At 36.8% G+C, this 15,677-nt stretch overlaps 1 protein-coding gene across 1 annotated transcript in view; it reads left to right on the forward strand.

The window, feature by feature from the left end:
* Nucleotides 1-15,677, forward strand: part of DTWD2 (DTW domain containing 2) — a 97,454-nt gene that overhangs the window by 38,476 nt on the left and 43,301 nt on the right. The gene's annotated exons all lie outside the window — the stretch shown is intronic.

Below are 15,677 nucleotides of genomic sequence, written 5' to 3' on the forward strand. Positions count from 1 at the left end.
TCAGAAGACTGCTCCCACACCTTTGCGTTGCCTGTATGATAGCTATAGCACATTAGAAATACATCGCTTTTCTATTAGTCTTCTATAATAATCACTATAATAATTATCTAAGAAGTTCCAGGCCACAGGGAAATTGTACTTTCTTCCCATTAAACCTGAAAATGAAGTAACTTTTTATACTGATGTTTGTAGAGTGGAACACCGTCAATGAAGTCTATTTGTAGTAAATCTCCTTAGATTTTTTTTTTTTTTAGAACTGATGACTACAGTATTAAAGGTTCTTCAAGTTTGAATATCAAAGTATTTATCTAGCCTAAAGGATTCTCTTTAGGTCAAAATCAGTTATGGAACATCTCAACCCCCAGTTTAAATAGGTTCAGAATTATGTTGTCTCTATGAGAAGAGTCTTTTCTGCCACAAAATATGTTGGAGATGGTGAAGGAAATTAAAATCTTCCTCAGGTTAATTTGAATTTTGGTGATTTGACTTTGGCTAAATGATGTAGTATCCACAATATGCCTGCTTTGTACAGTGGATGTGAGACTGCAGAATTTTGGAATGCTCAGTCATTATCACAGAATTATAGCATGGTTTGGGTTGGAAGGGACCCTTGAGACCATCCAGTTCCAGCCCCCCTGCCATGGGCAGGGAAACCTCCTACTAGACCAGGATGCTCAAAGCCTCGTCCAACCTGACCTTAAAAACTCCAGGGATGGGGCATCCACAGCTTCTCTGGGCAAAGTCATTGACATCATTTGCACCTTTCTGGGAGGTAGAGGGATGAGAAGAATGTATTTTCCGTACATTGCAATGGGTATTTCTACATCTTTTTTCTTAATCTTTTTTATTTTCTTTTTTCTTAGTTATATATGCAGCTTGTCCATGTTTTATTCCATATTCCTTATTTTAACTAGCACTAGGTACTTGAATATCTGTCAAGAGGATCATATCAATGTTATTTTGGACTTCCAGCATTCTATCTGGCCATAAACTAGGTAGGTGTGTTTAGATAGCTCATGGTAACGGAATGACTTAAGCTCCTTCTCTGTTGTGGTATATTCTAGGAGTAGGCATCTGCAGACATGGCTAGAACTATGGCAATGTTTACAGTGAATGGGGAGGGCTGTACTGGTCCCTGCCTGCTCTTAGAGTGAAAATCACTGCTAATGGGACTCTAAAAAGCCCATAAAATATGAGCCAAACCACTGCAATTTATCATATATTAAACTATTTTTGTTTAAAAACCTGCTTTTCTCAAAAGCTACACCATCTGTAAGTAATTTGTTAGCCGCTATACAAGTTAGTTAATCAACCTTGCTCCATGTGGGTGGATGCTTCTTTGTTACTTTGAAGAAAACAAATCATAAAAGAGTGCTTGCTGACGTTTTATAAGGATCATTGTTTTGAAGCATATGAAAGCCTTACCTTTTCTTCTTTTGAAGTTGTGTGTTTTTATTTATGTCCTTTGTAGCTTCCACCAGAAATGCTAGGTTGGAAGGAAATAGAAATAATGTAAGTAAATCCTGATCTTGCTCTGATCTTGCATGTGAACAGTGCCTATATGTAGAGGGATAATATAGTGCACACGTTCTTTTTTCTGCATTCAAGTAGAAGCCCTACCATGCAGTAGATCAAGGACAGTGATATCTGTGGTGGTTACCTATACATTTGTAAATTCTCAGAATAGAATTACAGTGGGCATATTTGTATTATCACATGATCTAGCAGCTCTTGGTAACAGCTCTGAAAAATTTAGAACACTTCAACCTGGCCCATGGGAACATAAGTAACTCTCATTATGGTTTTGAGTAAAGATTAAGCTGTATGTACCAGCTGATACTTTGAAGTCTCCATCACCACAGCTCTAGCAGTGTCACACCCAAACAGCAAAGTGATGATTGCAAGTCTAGTGATCTGAAGAGATCTGCTTTCAGGTAGGGATGAACATACCATATGAGCTCGGTAGCTCTTTCTATCTTAGTGCCCCTCTCCTAAAGGGGATGACAAGCTTGTTGACCAAATGTAGCTTATTTTTCCTGTTTTGTCCAAGTTGTACAAAATTACTTGTTTCCTATGGTTTGTAGTCAGCATCTAAAATTAATAAGGAGCACAGAGGGATTTTATAAGAAACTACATGGATTTGGGTACTGTAGAGTAACTGGGTTGATTTGAAAGCTTAAAATATAGGTTTCTGAAGCTTATGATGATAAGTTTGAAAATTAAGATTTCTTTTCAATTCTTACTTCATGTGTGTTTTTTTTTTTTTTTTAAAAAGCACATCTCTTTAGTATTTCATCTATCAACACTCCCTTCATGTGCTAGCTTTTGTTGTGGTTGATAACCAGTACACAAACCATTCAGATTACATGTACCTTATCTTTGATTGACCTATATTGCAGACAAGTTAAAGAACCAGCTTTTGCTTAGTCTTTCCATAAGTAAACAGCTAATCAAAGTTTTTTTTTTTTTTAAAGTTAATATCTTTAATATATAATTGACACAGCAGTGGGAAAGATGAAAAGTGATCAGTCAAGTTATTTTTAATTGCTATTTTTTTTCCCCAGTCTTGTCCATCTTTCCTGCAATCTGGCATTTAAATTCTGGTAAAAGTGTGTAATGTTTCCATGCTGAATTGACTCATCAGATGGCATTACTGAATTGAAAGATCAGTTCTGTTGATTATCTGCGTTTGTGTTTTTTTTTTTCCCAAGTACTTGAAGACTTAAACTTTTGAACTTTTCGGAGTTGATCATGTTATTGACAGAAATTGGGGTTAATTTTTTATATAATAAAAAGATTAAAAATGAACAGTTTAGCATGAGCACTTAGTGAACAGTCTTATTGTAAAAATAGTACTTTTGTGAATTATTAGTATTTTTTCTCACTTCTGCTTTTTGTAGATTTACAGTGAACTCAGTATTGTAGTACTGTGTCAGGCAGGAGTGTGAGAGAATGGGTTAGTGTCACTGCCATATAGGAGACTTCATTTTACATAAAATGTAAAATACTTACTTGACATCTTGCTAGTACTGATTCTGAGCCTATTAAATACAGGTACCTTGTAAGAGTCTTAGACATTGACTAGAAAAACAGCATAAACAAGCAGAGGGCTCAAATAACTTGTACTGACATTTTCAAAACTCAGAGCAAGCTTCCTTCCTTGCACAAGGTCAGACTGACTCCATGGAAACTAGTTTTCACTTACAACTTCATGAAGTGGCAAAGTAACCTGTGGTGAGACACTTCCAAGTTGATAGTAGGGATTAGCCAGACCTGCCAAAAAGGCGTGGAGGTCTCTGGTTAATTTCTGTATTGCCAATGGTTCATTAGTTTCATTGGTTCCGTGGTTACTGTATGTTGCTGTTTGTTTCATGTCTTTTTTTTTTTTTTAATAGTATTTTACTTACTGACTTTGCTGACACTCATGACATTCATATTGCTTCTTTTCTGCTCGTCAGCTTTCAAATACGCACTACTTATATGCATAATTTCATTTCCCTTTTCCTCTACCTTTCTTGTTATGTTCACATTACAAATAAAAGATGCTATTTGTCTTTTTTTTTTTTTTAAATTTTTTTTTGATTCTTTGCTTAAGTCTTCTAGCAGCACAAATCCAGGTAACATTTCCTATCTTCTCTTCTCTTGTATCATTGCATCTGGTTATTTTTCAAAACCCTTACTATTTTCCCTAGCTACTACCTATCTAAACCCTTCATGTTTGACTCTACGATTTCTAGGTCTTCCTTAGTTGATGGTATCTGTAGCATAACTTAGTGTAACTTCTGGTTCACTGTTCTTTATCAAAAACAATTTTTATTTTATTGGTATCTCTGTTTCAGTGCTTCTGCTTAATAAAGGTATATGTAATTCTTCAAACTTAATGTTCTCTTAGATTTCTGCATATTCCAGACTCCCTCTGAGGGAGCTAAATAGCTATACAGACTATTGCTAAACAGCTTTCTCCTTTCTGTTGTTAATCAGTTCTCAGATGGTTTCCACTTAATCAGCGATCACTGTGGAGATTTTCAGTACCAAAATTGATTTCTGTTCTCCATTGGTACAACAGACCTTCCAGTCCATGATAGAATTTATTTTCTTTGCTCATCTTAGTTTCTTCTTCACTTCTGCTGTCTTTTCTAAACAATTCTAAATTTTAATTTTATTCAACATGGTGTATTTTGCAACCAACACTGTCATCATCTTTATTTTCTGAAACATCTTTGTCCACTTCTTTTGCCATCTTTCCTCAGTACTGATGATTTTTCTAGGATAACGTTGACAGTGTGATAGTGGTTTTTTTTTTTTTCTTTTGTTCTTGGTTTGTTGCCTTTCCTCCATTCTGCTATGCACTGGCAAAACATATTTGTCTCATGCCTTCCTTTCTTCTAGCTATTGTATTTGATACAGTGACACTGTCTCTTCTGATTTCTCTCGGCCTGGTCTTACCTCCTCTCTTACCATTTTTTTTCTAAATTTTATTTTAATCTTGGAATATCTTCTACATTTTTTATATTCTTCCACTGTTTACTTTCTGTCTTTGTGTTATCACTATTGCTTCGAAATGCTGTTCTCTGGTTCAATTTTGTGTATGGGTTTCACAGAGGGTTGTTTCTTTTCTCTGCATCTGATTTTTGCTGATTTTCTACAAACACGTAGTCATATCTTGCCAAAATACTGAACACTTACAAATCTGTTCTCTTTTAGAATAGAATGAGAGGTCATAATTTTCTGACATGTTCTGGTATGAATACTAGGCTGGAGATTAAAATTCTTGTCTTGACTTTTGTGTATTGCAAATATTAAAGCGTGCTTTTCTTGGCCTTGACAAACATAATAGTCCTTTCCCAAGAAGATCTATTCAAAATCTTACTGAGCAACTGTTTTCTCAGCTTATTGAACTACTTCGTCCTGACTGTTTTACAAGTCAGAATGCTCTCTCTTGTCAGATTGAAAATAAGCTCATAGCTTTCAAAGCTTTTCTTTTTTTAGTGTGCTGTCATCCCATTCGCTCTTGAAATGTGTATTCACACCTCCTGTTACACAAAGATGTCTGCTTCTTTTTGATTATTGGTCAGAGCTGTTCCATGTTTAGGCTTGTTTGATAGTCCTGGAAACAAATGTAGAAGTAATTAGCTTCTGTTTATCTGTCCTAAATACTCAATTTGCCATAAATTTTGTTATGTTCATGTAGAATCATGTCAGGCTCTTGATAAAGTAGTTCATATTCATGCTCTCCATTATTACTATAGGTTTCTTATTCCCTTACTTAATCTGTTTTACATCTGGTTTATTAATTCCTTGATAGAGACTAGCTCGATTTTGTTTTGTTTTTACAATTCCTCAGTGAACTGAGGTCTGGTCTCAAAAGGTAAGGGTCTGCAGTACTTGAATAATGGAAATTAATGCATTAGAATTTGCATATAATACAACTTGCATATGCAGTTGTATTATGTATGTATGTGTTATGGTAATGTACTAGGTAGCATTTTTAGTATAGTGTATGTCTGAGGTTTTCCAAGTGCCTTTAGCATGCAATTACACATGCAGCAATAAGTGTAGCCTGAATCAAATCTGGTCATGATCATGTTAGCATGGGAACACTGAATATCTATCTTTTTCTTCCTCCCTCTACTTCACTAAGTTTGTGCTTCTATGTAAGAACTATTTAATACTGAGTTATATTCAAAAAAAATAACACTTGGAAAATATTTTGCTGGACTGCTCATTAAAGAGCCTATAAGAGAGGGTCTTAAATGTTTTTTCAAGGTCCTGAAGTTCTGACCTGAGCACTGCTAGCAGTAAGTTTAGGTATATGCAAACAACTTTTGGTGGTTTTTTTCCTGGGGGTTATGTTTGCCTTGAGAGTACTCCAGGAAAGAAAGACTGCTGTACTCCAAGTGGAATAGTAAAGTTGCATGGTAACAATGATTAAGGAAATAAATGGGAAAACAAGATGCCCATTTGTTCAAGATGCTAGCACTCTGGAAAGGAAGATCAAATCCCAAAGTCTGTTCAGTGAAATGTGTTCAACAGTAAGTTTGCTTTACACGATCTAAATTTCAATCTCTGAAAATGCACAGAAAATGCAATATATTATTGGTAACATATATGATATGGTAAGCAAGGGCATTGAAAATACTAAAAAATGCAGGGGCAAGACAGAGGGGTAGCTAGGATAACTGTCTCAGTTAATCTAGGTCAGTTCTTTCTGAGTACAGAGTTAGTGTAGTTTATATAGCCAGATGAACAGCATTCAATGTGTGACTTGTGAAACTCATAACTACAAAAGCATTTACATTTGAAGAATATCTAGTAAGACACTCTTAATAAAGATGATACTTAGAAAAAAGAATGGAGAAAAAAAAAAGCGTTTTGATGTCTTTTCCTGGGATCATTCATAGGATATTATCTAACAATTGCAGTACATTTTGTGACTGAGCTAGTAGATTTGCTACTCACTATGAAAATATTAGGGTGAAAAAAATGTAGAGTCTCATATTCATGAATAAAATATCACTATTGTGATTCATGTTCTTTTTAGGCTACTAATAAACTTATTGTAGGCGATTGTTCTTGAATAATAATACTGTTTGTTCTGCTTAACAGGATATTCTGATATATTTAACGGCAATAACAACTGTATCTAACAAGCCTAACATGTCAAAAATTGGAATTACTTTAATTTGATATCATAGCTATATAAACAACCATGTCTCCACTGCGTTTGAGTTTCATTTTATTCTTTGTTACAGCTTGGGAGGAGTGGTCTTGACTTTTCCTTTCCAGTAAAAAGAAAAAAAAAAAGTCTTATTTTCAAACCTCTCTTTGAAAATAGTCATATATCTGTAGTTTACTAATTCTGTCCACTTTGATTAAATAACATCTTCTAATGAATAATAACTACCAGGAAAACTGATGCAAATAACTCTGCATCTGCCACCCTATCAGTGACAACAGTGGTGAAGCAATTACATGTTTATTTGCATTGCTATCTGAAATCAAGCTACAGAAATCTCCAGTACATTCTGTACAGCATAGGTGCTAGCTTTGCTACAATAAAGTAATTTTGACCAGAAATGAATTGGGCCACTTGGGAAAAAAAACAAAACTAACTTAAACAACAAAAAACTTCAACTAATACTGAAGTAATTGAATGCAACTTTTTTCTTTTAATATTGTATAGCTTTCTGTGCTAATTAGATACTGTAGATAGGGCACTTTTCTTATGCTTGTTGATGAATAAAACTGTTCTTACTGTATCAAATATCAGCTAACCAAGTCCTACCGTTTACCAAATAATTTAAAGCTATTTACAAGACGTGGTTCCTTTATTTGTTCAAGGAGACTTTCCTGTTAGGCCTTTTTCATGTGCTTCAGTGTGACTGTGTTTACTAAACTAAATTTTCAGCTTTTGTTTCTGTATCTCTACCAGCAAGGTGTAGATGTAGCCAGAGATTTGAAATTAATGCTAACTCAACAGGGGCTTATTTACTTCTGAAACTATTTGACCATATCAAATTTCAGATTCCTCCCTATAATTTGGGTAACATTTTCTCTAGCTACTGTTGCTTTGAATTCGCAGCCTTCAGCTTAGCTGTTAGTCCATTGCAGTTCCTCTCTGCTGCTCTTTCCCCTTCACATTCTTCCTCTGCCCCTCCACGGGGGGGCTGCAGCGTGGAGATCTGCTCCGTGTGGGACCCGTGGGCTGCAGGGGGACAGCCTGCTCCACCAGGGACCTCTCCACAGGCCGCAGGGGAACTGCTGCTGCCTGCCTGGAGCACCTCCTGCCCTCCTGCTGCACTCATCGGGGGGGGACTGCAGGGCCGGTTGTCTCACTTTTCTTTCCTTTGACCTCTCACTACGTTTCTGGTGCTTGTTCTTAAAACACATGTTCCCTGAGATACTCTGTGTGGTGCTGGGCCCAGCCATGCCCAGCAGTGGGGCCACTGGAGCTGACTGTGTCTGGCACGGGGAGCCCCCACCCAGCCTCCCCTCATGCATTAGCCCCATGCCAACCCATGGCACCTAAACCCAACACAGCATTATGAACTTCTGCTAATGTTTCTGTTCTTTCATAATATTCGAAGATTATTTCTGATAGTAGTAGAAGAAAAAAGATTTGATGTTAAGGGGTCTTTCCCTTTATGCAGGGAAAGAACTGAACAATTGATCATAGTGACCAATGTTCATGTTTCTTGAGCTTCGTAGGAATAATGTGATGGTCTACATTAGTCTGCACGGCATGATTCCTCTGAGCCCATCCCAGCAACAGCTTTGTGAATTAGTACCAAAATTGGCATTTTTTTTTTTTTTTTACATTGAATAAAAAGTGGAATCTATCTAGCATTAGTAATTTTTGTTTGTTTCATTTGGAAAATCATTTGAAATCATTTGTTACAAGTACTTCATATTAATAGGGAAATGGATTACATTAGCCTAAGTTACAGATGAGAAACAAGCATGTTACCTTCCTGATGCAAAACTTGGAACCTTTTTAGAGCAACAATTGTGGGTGTAATTTGTTTAAAGGGATGTGACATTTCTAGATATTCTAATCACAGCTGATGTTTGAAATATGCACTTTACTTCCTGGACTTCAATTACTAACTTGCTTGGATATTTTTGCTGTATTTAGAAGTTGTATTCTGATTTTTCTTTTTCTCTGTACAATTATCTGCTTTCTTTTCCTGTCATACCTTGGGATTGAATTAAGCTATGATATGACCTTTTCCTATCATTCCAGGACTGTAGCTTTAAATTTTTTTTATTTTATTCCCCACCCCTTGCTTCCCTCCTTCTTTCCCCCTGAGTTTATGGAGTAATGTTTAGAGAATTTTTCCTCTAAGAGAAAGAGTGGAAGATTATTTTTGTCTCTGGTGCCTTCTATTTCAGTTTGGTCCTCCTTCTCAAAACAAGCACTTTGAAGAAGTACTGGCTTTTAGGGTATACATGGTAGACATACTAACGTGTAGCAAATGAGTTGCAAATAGTGGAATACAGATATTAAAGAAAAATGTTTAATAGAAGTTTTACAGCCTCGGAGGGAGGGTCTTGTTACATAAATTAAGGTTTTCAGATGTTTAGAAATGCTAATGGGTGGCTAGGTTGTGTTACATAAAAGGCATCTTGAGACAGTAAAAAACCCACTACAAAAACCTGTGACCATTACTGCAGTTTCTCTGGCCACCTTTCTGACTGATTCCTACATGCTGTTTGAGAGAGGATTAGTCTGGATGTTTGTTGTATAGCAGAGAATTGTTTTGGCATATGATTGTAGCTTCTAGATAATGCTATGTACTGCTCTGTGTGATTAAAAACTAGGTTTCTCCACAGTTAATTGATTAAAGAAACTGGGTATAACTTAACCAACTGATGTGCATTGCTGCTGCTTTTCTGAGAAAAGAATATTCATTTTCATATATTTGCTCTCTTAATTTTTAACATGAAGCAGCCATAAAATGTTTTGGTAAGTTTTAGGTTACATGAGCAGTACATAAGAAGAGGATACTAAATGCAGAGGAAAGGAAAAAAAGTCTCTTTTATTTCATTATTATTTTTTTTGTTTTGTGATGAACTCATTTTGTTTAAAAAGTCTTTAAGTATTTGAGGGAATTAGAGGTTCACAAAGGGAAAACTTGCCAAGATAATGACTCTGCTTTCCGTTTCTTGACAGGACCTTACCTTTAAAATCATAGAATCGTAGCACTTGGAAGGAACCTTCAAGACCAACCAGTTCCAACCCCCCTGTCATGGGCAGGGATAGCTCCCACTAGTACAGGTTGCTTAAAGCCCGATTATGCCTGGCTTTGAACACTTCCAGAGATGGGGCATTCACAGCATCTCTGGGCGACCTGGTCCAGTGCCTCACCATCCTCTGAGAGAAGAATTTCCTCCTAATATCTAATCTAAATTTCCCCTCTTTAGTTTAAACCCTTGTTGTATAACTATCTACCTGACCAAAAAGTTGCTCTCCATCTTTTTTATAAGCACCCTATAAGTATTGAAAAGCTGCAATAAGGTCACCTCAGAGCCTTCTCTTCTCCAAGCTAAACAAGCTCCGTTCCCTCAACATTTCTGCATAGGGGAGGTGCTCCAGCCCTCTGATCATCTTAGTGGCCCTTCTCTGGACCCGCTCTAACAGATCCACAGCCTTCTTGTGCTGGGGTCCCCAGACCTTATGGAGTACTCCAAGTGGGGCCTCACAAGGCCGGAATAGATGGGGACAATCCCTTCCCTCAATCTGATCGCCACTCCTGTGATGATGCAGCTCAAGATTCAGTTGGTCTTCCATTCATTTCTAACAATAATCTGCCTGTGTCACCAAATATGACTGTTGGCGTGAAAACTAGGTAGGATGCTGTATGTACGTTCATGGGTGCTGTTAGGTTTGTGCGATAGAGGCTAAAATATTCAGCTCTCAGATGATAATAATATATAAAGAATTACATAAATTAAAAGTATTTTTTTGTAGAAAACTTCAGCCTTCTTTTTTGTCTGGTGATTGGAGGATATAGAGGAATAATATATATATTATTCTGATTAGGTTCCTATCTTGTATGTTGGTATGATTTTCTTTTCAGTGTTTTTCATTTACAGCTTAAAGAGATGTGCTTCAAGTAGCTGAATAAATATCAAGCATGCTTCATAAATAAATACTAAAAATAACATTTTATGTTGATGTATTGATTTTCTGTTCTATTGTGACTGTGTACGTTGAGAATACATGTAGTAAATACCATGATGCTAGAGACCATACAAATACTAAGATAAGTGCATATTAATTAAATATGAAAATAAATTTCTTGACTTAAAATTTAAAATCATAAAAATGCCCTTCTACTGTTAGATACTCTTCTAAGTAATCGTTAGTTAGGACTGTGATAGAGTAGGTGGGTATTTATTTTGTTATAAGTCTCTAAATCAAGCTGTAGGAAATGGCACTTCTCCATGAACTGCAGTTATAATGAACTATATTTTCTGAAAGAGTTGCCTGCAAGCTGCCACACTACCATATTTTTTCCTCTTCGTCCATTCCACTGCAATCTCTTGGATTAATGCATTTTTTTTTAATTTTATTTTCGCTGAGAATGATTCTTGTGATTCATGCACAGTGAATTTATTTATTTTCAAAGAGATGTTTTTGGATTCATAGTGCCATTCCTAGAGTTCCGTTTTGACCAGTCATTGCTCTCAGTTGTGGTGGATGACTGCTAGCTCTTGTTAATGGGGACATCATGGAAGGACTAAATGTAGCCTTTTCCTTTATAAAAAGAAAAAAAAAAAAGAAAAAAAATGAAAGAAAACAGCTAGTGTTTTGATTATAACAGAATTCATAACTGTCATTATCTTCATGCATATTGATTCTGCATAATGGAACAAGAACTGAGAACAATTCAGAATTATGTGCAATTATAAATAAAAAAAAGATGTTTCAAGCTGGAAGAGGTAAATAGTATTAGGTAGAAAATAAGGTTTTTATATGTTGAAATTGGTTAGAAAGCATTTTTCTATGAGTCTGCTAATAATCAAATAATACAGACAGGAAGTAATTGCCTATTTATAATATTTTTGTTTGAATTTAAGGACAACACATGAGAAAGGAGAAGTAAGTGGAAACAGGAATAATAAAAGACATAGTAAAAAGAACCACTGTTCTTTTTATTTAGTTGATTAAATGTTTCAGGCCAGCTCCACTTGCAACAGTAGTATGAAACTTACATTGTATGGTCCCTGTACAGACAAGCTTCCCTCTGTTTTATGTATGTTTATGCTGTAAAAGCTAATGTTATTTGAAAACATTGGTAATGGTGTTTATTTCTCTGGGGTATTTATCAGAGTTTTCACTAAGAAAGTATTTTATATACAGGTTCTCATAGATTAAAAAGAGTCATTTAATCAGCTATATTTATGTCCTTTTCCCTTAGTAAATTGAAAAATATTTAGCTGTAAAATTACAGATTTCCAAACCTTAAAAACGCATTTTGTGATTTGATCTCATAATCAAAGTTAATTTACATAATTGCTTTGTTTAAAAAGGGGAAAAATCCAGACTACATTTGAGACTAAATGCCACTTACCTACAAAAAAAGTAGCGTATCTTTTATGAAAACATCAGTTTTCTCTTTCTCTGCATCTCTTATTCTTCAATCCTGATCCTGGGAGATGGCTTTGAAGTGCAGAGATTATAGAGGGTAATTGCCTTTATTTTTATTCATTTAACTACCTTATGTGAATCATGGAGATCAGTATTTGTGCAGTCTTCCAAGTGGAGGAGTGTGAAAAGGGGCCAAGTCACCTGTTTATGACCAAAGTGAAACAGCAACAATGATGAGAAAAACTGAAAAGTTTCTATTAACCTGATGGTTTTCCACAGATAATAAATTAGCATCCATCGTATAACGTTACTACCATTTGTGACTAAATGGTAAATGGCAACGTTGGATTTTTTTTTTTTTTAGAATGCTTGCGTTTGGTACTTGCAGTGTTTAATAGATCCCTGTTGAATTAAAACTACTTACAGAGTTTCAAAGAAACTGAATATGGAAGTGTCATAAAAATGTTTATGATACTACAACTGGATTATAATGAGATACGATAGTGCTTAAATACACATCTCAAGAGCATGCATCCCAGAAGTAATGAAATGCTACTTATCTTAAGTATCATCATGAGAACTTACAAATCTGCTATCACAAAGTGGTGGCATACAATTCAGCCACAAATGAAAGATCAGAATATTTCTGCTTAACATAGGTTGTTATCAGAGTAAATGGATTATATGTTCTTACAATGCTTGCTGCATGCTAAAACGAAGGCTGAACAGTGGTCTGCATGAGATGCAAGTATTGTGAGTTCATGACCATAGCTGCACCTTAAAGCACATTATTTATATCACATCATCTTTTTGAACTTTGCATTAGCAGTCCATCATGGAAACATGGGTAACAGATAAATTTTATACTGATATATTTATAGAAAGAGAAAATTATGATCTTCAGATTGGTCTAATTTTTAATTATTCAACTAGTATGTTAACTGGATTAAAGTTGAATACTGCCACTGTAGATAATACAAATTTGTTTTACCTGTTAATTCCAGCATTTTTTAAGTTCCACAAACTGCTAATGAAAACTCAAAAAATAGTAATATATACAAATTCAGAAAGTACAGTGCCAGCAGTAAATGTTTGTAGGAAAATCATAAGGTGTTAAGCTCAGGTGTGGGAACACAGGAAATATCATCATGCATGTTTGCAAGATAATCCTTCAGCATAGTTCCATTACTTAAAATCACTGTGGTTAAGAATACGTAAAGGGAAAGACCAACACTGGCACTTGACATTCATTATATATAGCTGCATAGTTGGAGAAGTACATCTGGAAATATCCTGAGGATGTCACTGTTACTTCCTTATGGAAGTGAAATCCATGGTATATAGACATTGTATTAATATGGTTGAGTACTGGAGAGTCTGCAGAAATCTCAGTGGGTTTGTTTTAATATGTGAACTTAACGTTGAACATTGTTACCACTGGAAAGATTGTTTTCTTTTTTTTTTTTTTCCCCTCCCATTTAGTTTCAAACCTTATTGCTCCAGTTACGCTTATTACTTCTTTTCCTGTCCTCTGTAGACATGCAGAATAGGTTATTTCCTTCCCCGTGTGTTTTTGGAGACTATTAACTAGGTTTTCCTTTGGTCTTCTTGTCTCTGAAGTTTCCAACCTCTGCTTATTCAGACTCTCTATAAAGACATTGATCCCTCTTGCTGTTTTCATTTGTAGACCTTCTCCAGATAGTTGACATTCTTCTTGACAACTTCGTTTCTCACAGAATCACAGAATGGCTGAAGTTGGAAGGGACTTCTGAAGATCATGTAGTCCAACCCCCCTGCTCAGAATGATCACCTAGAACACATTGTGCAGGATGGCATCCAGGCGGGTTTTGAATATCTCCAGAGAAGGAGACTCCACAACCTCTCTGGGCAACCTGTGCGAGTGCTCTGTCACCCTCATAGTAAAGAAGTCTTTTCTCATACTCAGCCAGAACTTCTGTGTTTCAGTTTGTGCCCATTACCTATTGTCCTGTCGCTCGGCACCACTGAAAACAGTCTGGCCCCATCCTCTTTACAGCTTCCCTGAAGATATTTGTATACGTTGATAAGATCCCCTCTGTTTTCTCTTCTCCAAGCTAAATAGGCCCAGCTCTCTCAGCCTATATGACAGGTGCTCCAGTCCCCTAATCATTCCTCCACTGGACTCAGTCCAGTAGTTCCATGTCCCCCTTGCACTGTGGAGCCCAGAATTGAACACAGTTCTCCAGGTGTGGCCTTACCAGGGCTGAGTAGAGATGATGTCCCTCAACCTGCTGGCAACACTCTTCCAAATGCAGCCCAGGATACCGTTGGTCTTCTTGGCCACAAGGGCATGTTGCTGGCTCATGGTCATCCTGCTGTCCACCAGGACTCCCAGATCTCTCTGTAGAGCTGCTCTCCAGCAGGTCAGCCCCCAGCCTGTACTGGTGCTTGGGGTTATTTCTCTGTAGGTGCAGGACCCTGACTTGCCTTTGTTGAACTTCATGAGGTTCCCCTTGGCCCATCCCTCCAGCCTGTCCAGGTCCCTCTGAATGGTAGCATGGCCCTCTGGGCTATGAGCCACTCCTCCCACCTTTGTGTCATCAGCAAACTTGCTGTGGGTGCACTCTGTTCCTTCATCCAGGTCACTGATGAACAAATTGAACAAGATTGGACCCAGTACTGACCCCTGGGGGACACCGCTACCTACAGGCCTCCAACTACACTGCTTTGCTGACCACAAATCTCTGAGCTTGCTATTCACCTAGTTCTCAATCCACCTCACTGTCTATTCATCCATCCTATGCTTCCTCAGCTTATCTGTGTTGTTATGGGAGACGGTGTCAAAAGCCTTGCTGTAGTCAAGGTAGACAACATCCACTGCTGTCCCCTCATCTACCCAGCCACATCCCATCACAGAAGGCTATTGGATTGGTTAATTATGATTTTCCCTTGGTAAATCCATGTTGACTACTCCCGATCAACTTCTTAGTCTGTATGTGCTTGGAGATGGCCTCCAGGATGAGCTGTTCTATCACCTTTCCAGGGCTGGAGGTGAGGCTGTAGTTTCCTGGATCCTCCTTCTTGCCCGTTTTGAAGACTGGAGTTTGTTTTTGTTTTGTTTTTATTTTGTTGTTCTTTATTTGGAAAGCATGTTGGGAAGCCTCTGCTAGCTTTTAGCAACATAGAAATTACTAGAAAAAAAATCCAGGCTTTTCTGATCCTTCATATGCCTTCATTTTATCCTTTTCCTATGTAGTCGTTACTTAGACACTGCACAGAGAAAAGATCTTTCCCTGCCTTTTAGACTTCAGAGAATGTACCACCTCTTTTTACTGGAGTATACTTCTCCAGCAAGCTCTATTTCTATTAATATCCAACACATGAATTTAATGTCCCTTTAGCCCCTATCAAGTGTCACTTCTCTTACATAACTCACATTTTTATAGTTATATTGCTTAATTTTCACCCTACGTTAATTTACAAATGTAGATTATGTACAGGCAACCAAGCCATGTTTGTTATCAGGTCCTTTTGGGTAATGTCAGCCAAAAACTGTTACAAAATTTCCACAGTTCTTTAAATTTCCGTAAGGAAAAATGAATCT

This window comes from Anser brachyrhynchus (assembly GCF_964034855.1).
Source record: "Anser brachyrhynchus genome assembly, chromosome: Z".
In the NCBI taxonomy this organism is placed as follows: Eukaryota; Metazoa; Chordata; class Aves; order Anseriformes; family Anatidae; genus Anser; species Anser brachyrhynchus.